The sequence below is a fragment of the Eutrigla gurnardus genome, assembly GCF_963514095.1.
Source record: "Eutrigla gurnardus genome assembly, chromosome: 22".
Taxonomy (NCBI): Eukaryota; Metazoa; Chordata; class Actinopteri; order Perciformes; family Triglidae; genus Eutrigla; species Eutrigla gurnardus.
Genome location: NC_139933.1, coordinates 18,848,810 through 18,854,594, shown reverse-complemented (window position 1 = coordinate 18,854,594; position 5,785 = coordinate 18,848,810). Strand labels below are relative to the sequence as shown.

Below are 5,785 nucleotides of genomic sequence, written 5' to 3'. Positions count from 1 at the left end.
TAGTTCAGATCAGACGCGAAGCCGTTCAGCGATCGTTTCGGCGTCTGGTCTATTTTGTGTGTGCGTCAATTCTGGCAGGAAGTCACACAAAGAAACATGAGACAATCCGGTCAATTTTCAAAATAAAAGCAATTTTCAAAATAAATACCGCAATTGAAAAATGCAATCATATTTGTGTATCTAAACAGAGTAGAGAGATGAAAACAAACAAACAATAGCTATAAATGTGAAGAGTAGATAAACAAATATGTGTATTTCAACGGTATATCTACACTAATACTGTCTACCATACACACTATCTCTAACTCTCTCTGTATCTGTATCTCTCTCAAAGAGAGAAGTATACAAATTTCTTGGTTACAGAAACATGGCGTATTAATTTTATGATTTTATTTACTTCATCGTGATGAAAAAAAATAGCTCTGAATGAACAACAGCTGAGCAGAAGCGATTGTCAACCGTCGCGAAAGTTAGTGAGCATAAATGCCGACTGTTAACATAGGAATAAAATAGCAAATCTGCGACTTCATAGAGTCGCAAATTTGGTACTTTTTTCTCAGAATATTACCCCCCTTTCTGGGCTCTGTTTTTTTTTTCCCCCATGGGTCCCAATCCGATGTCAGGATTAGGGGGGGGACACAAAAGTGATTTTTTGTTTTGCCCGTATGCAACTCATACTGTGCCACCATAAATCACAACTTTGTAGAGGCTCACCATATCATTGAAAAAGTACTGCACAGGGAATCATTTATTGTGCTTACCTTTCTTGTTTATTTGCCCTAAAAAGCCAACACTGCATATCACTGCTTACTTAACTGTTATATTAATGAATCATAATTTTAAGGGTCTCGGGAGTAATGTCTACTCATGTTCTTATCTTTCGCCTCCCTCCAACCCACCATTTTTATCATTTCTTTTTAGATGTGAATCTAAAATGTGAAGAATGTGAAGTCTGAAAATACATTTGTTCAGTTTTGAATCATTGAGGGTATTTTGATTGGAGGGGACTATTCATGCAATTCAAAGCCCTAACGGCTTGGTCCACTTTGCTTGACCAAAAGTGTATTGGCTTTAAATACGCCGAGGCCACGCCTTGTAATTTACAACATGAAAATGACAGGTAACAATAGAGATTAGCAGGGGGGCTGATGATGTTGGAAAGTGATGAAGGAATTCATCTCATCCATCCCTGTTCACCCTCTGATGCTCATAACACATACTGAAGGTATTAGTGGATATGGGAGATATCTTAAGTCACATTTTTCCATCAGATAACAACTTCAGCCAACTATACACACGTACACACACACACACACACACACACACACACCTGTTTCTGTGCTGCAGCAACATGGCTCCTCCAAAGATTTGCCGTTTGTCCCCATTCATCTCACACACTGACTCCCACTTTAACGTATTGGCATTTCTGAGGTGCTCGGCGGTAATTGTCAGCCACACGGTGGCTCCTCGTTTGTTTCACTGACATTTTGTCTTTGGTTGATTGTGTATTTAACAGGGGAAGGGAGGCAAAATTAATTGGAGAGAGGCCCTAATCTGTCTGCTTGAAATGTCACCCCGGTATTGTGGCACATGAGAGAGGCAGGGAGAGACGCAGAGGAAAAGAGGAAGGCAAAGAAATGATCAAACACAAAACACGAAACAAAAGAGGGGAAGATGGACGACTGATGCTCATTCACAGAAATCAATGCTGCTCTAAGACTCCATGCTCGTCCCTGTGGGTTTTAACCTCAACATTACCATACAGGGATTGAAAATGACCAGGCGTTTATGCTGTGGCCTCTTTGGTTGTGTCTCTGAGATCTGGTGTGGAAGGTATCTGTCGAGGAATTTCTGATGCTTGAGAAATGTATGAATAAAATGAAATTAATTTGCTTGGAAGTTTAGAGCACTGTTAAAGTTTGCATGCAAGACATATCTGAGAAAGAAGACCAGCTGCCTTACAAAGACAAAAATGTAATTACCAGAACACTCTTTGAATTAAAACATTTTTTTTTACCTTTGTTTTACAATATAAAAATGTTTTTAAATTCTGCTATACATAATGCTATGTTTTGGGTTTTACTAAACGTAAATGGCTTCTATGTTAGCTACTTCTCAATAACATCCTGACAATGTTTGGCCAGTGGAAAACTGTTAAATTATGAGGCAGCAACTGGAAGTATGAACTGAAGCTCGAGGGAAAAATTCAGGTATTTTTCTGCCGTGATCTCATTTCTAATTATTGTGGCCATTCTGACTTATGGCTCATGCTCACATCGCACCCGTTGCCTTCTGTGTGGAGATCCAGGAAACGCCATTAAACTAGTCAGAAGCGCTGTTTAGCAGGGCGAGCAGCCTGATCATTCCAATGTCACTGAGTCCGAACAAAGGCAAATGCAAGAAGCCACCTATCTTTTCTTTTGAAAAAAAGTTTTTAATTCATAAATCCTATAAATTGTCATGGTCATGTGTTGATCTGTCTCATAACTGGTTGCTGATATATGTTGAGGTTTTTTTCCTGATGTTACTTGCTAACATACTTCCAAACATCCCTTTTTCCCTGCATCTGAAAATATTAGAAGACCTTCCACATAATCTTGCTTTTGTTAATTCTTCACCAGGAAGACGGATTTACATGTCTCAGATCTCAGCAGCACTGATCTCTGATTTCTCCCCCTTCATGCATTAGTGCCTTTTTTTTTTTGCACGAGTGAAAAGATCACACAAAGTGGCAACAATTATTGTTTTTACGTCTTGAAAAATTAAATGTGTTCTTGGTTTGCTTGCACGCATGTGCACTGGGCGGCGAAGGATGTCACACGCTTACGTCACGTTTGTCAAAGGCTTTTAATGAATTACAGGTCTCTATTATTAGTGGCATTGAGTTGAACTGCCATCTGGTCATCATACTCGCGTTTTAAGAGAAGATGCTGGGGGGTGGGGGTGTTATACCATGGCGTATGTTCCTCTGCACATCACCAAGTCCATCCGGCAGACCTGACCTGACGTCCTGAATGCATATGTCAGGGATGGGGATTTCTCAAAGTGTTAACACATGTACTTACACTCACAGGGTGCATTTATTATATTTTGGTTGTAAGATCACCGTGACCTCATAAAACATTTTTTTTTACCCCAACTGAAAAGTTCATATTTTAATTATGAACATTTCTCTCAAATGTCTAATAGGATACAATGATGACAGTTTGGACAGAAATGGACATAAACCTCAAGGCGGTAATTCTCGCTCATTGCAATCATTGAATGACAGTTATATTATATTATTACTGAAACTCTATACTTATACTCTATACTCTAACACTATAAATATATTTGATCAATCAGACAGGCGTCCACAAAGACATGTGGATCAAAGGCATGTTCATCCATTCACTCATTCATTCATAATGATCCTCGTTCCAGATGGTTTCGTGAACAGGGAATAGTTTGTGTTAAATAAATAACTTGTGGGTCGTAAACATCTTTAGCTGATGAAATGAACTATGTTTTCATCTCCGATTAGAAGGAAACCATATGGCATGGCTCCCGTGAAGGGGGGGCTTTGGGGGGGGGGGGGGGGGGGGGGGTGGTGATGCTGAGAATACACAGTCTGGAAATGCGGGTCCTGGTGTCCACAGTTGGGTTCTGTAATAAAAGAAAAACATGAATAAGATAATAATAGAACTAATGAAAAAGTAACTTTTTTTTATTTCCACTTTATGAAACTGTAATTGCAGTATAAGTACACAGTTTGAGACACAAAATAATAATGATGAGCAGTTCCATAAGAACCAGAGCTTCTCGCTTTGGAGGTGGCGACTTACACACAAACATGCGGATGCACATCCCACACCAGGCGACCACGCTGGAAATCTGGAGGGCCCTGCCGCACTCGGGGCTCATCAGGCAGTCCCTGGTCCGCAAGCAGCACTTGGGACAGCTGCTCCCCGACTTGTCACTGTCCGAGTCCTCGTGCCTCTGTGGCTGAGTTTGCCTCGTGTCTGGGTGCTTCTCGTCCCACTCCTCACTCTCGCCTCTTCCCATGATGCTCGGTTTGGTTATGGTTATTTTTGATGGGTCAGATCTGTGAAAACAATGGCAGGAATGGAATTCAGTTTGTGTGCCACATTATTGCTAAAATCTCACACGCATTATGTTATGAAGCACATTATGAGTGGACTCCCACATCTCAGCCTTTACAATAACACCAGCCAGGCTCTGAAATGCCATCATTTTGTCTATATCGGTGAGCGCTACGCATCGACCTCTGTTCAGCATACCTACAAGGCAGTGTTTTTGTTTTCACCTCCAGCTTCCTTTGCTTTTAGTAAGGTTGAGGATCTACCCAGGTGACATTCCTGCTTCAAACACTTCCTCAAAACATTGAGGACGTTTTTAGGAAATGACAACAGAACATATGATATGCAGAGCTGTTCACTCTCATTAAAGAGAGAAAAAAAGAGATCATTAACACCGAGGCCTAAACCGAAGTCCCTTTATGAACACTTTATTAAGTGAAGTCACATTGATTTGACAGATTAACAATTCTCCCACGCTGATGCTCATTTCTCGTGCCAAGAGTTGAACCCAACCCCCGTTTTAACTGTCGGATACAATTGCTCCCCGCAGACATTATCAGATATTAAGTGATAACCCTGATGGTGAAATAATATCTTATCCATGCAATCCAATGGCTCCCCATCTATTACCGTTGACAGTAAATTAGATTGCTGGCATCTGGAGGGTATACTGGCATTTTGAGTGCACCTTTCCATCTCATCCTGCTTTCAAAACTCCATTGGTTTTCAATCATAAGTAATGAAATTCCATCAGCCCCGTCGACCATGAAAGCAACTTGGAAAAGGAAGTGAGAGACGGCCATTAAGTGCAGAGAAAAATGAGTAACGGTCTTACCCTTTTGCTTTCAGTGTCGCCTCTCTGTCGGTTCAAATCTTTTTCTCTGCGTGAAGTAGACTTTTCCTGAGAGGAGTGTAGCGAACCCACACACACCTTCACCCTCACGGACACTCAGACACTGTTGTGAACAATAGGGTGTCGGCCCTTATGTCAGCCTGAGCTTACCCAAACAGAGCAGGTGTGTCTGCAGGTTTAACAGGTTCCACCAAGTGGGCCGGCCCTGACGGGGATGGTGTTATTTACAGCAAACTGTTTTCTCTTCAGGGCAAGTATTAAGTATTACTTCTTGATGTTTATGTTCTGCGTGAATGTGGATGATGAGTGTATCGATACACATATTATTCATATTATTTTGTAAATCATTATTGTCGTCATCGACAATGAACAATGATGGCTCAGAGTTCAGGGGTTGGTGGGGGCTTTTTCAGTGGGGGAATCAATGAAATTCAGTCAGATCTCAATGACCACCGCAAACAAAGTTGGTCGCTGCTCAGCTGGTTGGGTCACATACTGACACTGCAAGCTTGCTATTAATCTAAATGTTGCTAATTTACGGGCCTGTCACAGGTTGTTGTTTTAGCCCAGCAACTCAACTGATTCACCTGGTGTAAGATAACTAGCTAACAACATAATGCAGCTTTGAGACTCGGGCTTTACATCCTGATGATTTTTAGGTATGGAAGATGAAGTTTATTGGAAAATGTACTTTAATTACTGTTGTTCTCTCCACTTAACTCATTGAGCAGATAACACCAACATAAATTGAAACTGCATGCAAGCATAAATAGATCATCTGAATTAGTCATGGAATCAATTTCTGTACTTTTAGCCTTTTCATATTTTAAAATATGTGATCTGACAGGGGCTA

The 5,785-nt window shown here is 40.9% G+C and overlaps 1 long non-coding RNA gene across 1 annotated transcript; it reads right to left on the bottom strand.

Moving 5' to 3' along the window:
* Positions 1–2,831: 2,831 nt before the first annotated feature.
* LOC311032802 lies at positions 2,832–5,074 on the bottom strand. Its single transcript, XR_014599215.1, has 3 exons — positions 4,915–5,074; positions 3,825–4,084; positions 2,832–3,645 (listed from the first exon to the last, which is right to left on the bottom strand). It is a non-coding gene; the product is annotated as an uncharacterized lncRNA (long non-coding RNA).
* Positions 5,075–5,785: the final 711 nt, after the last annotated feature.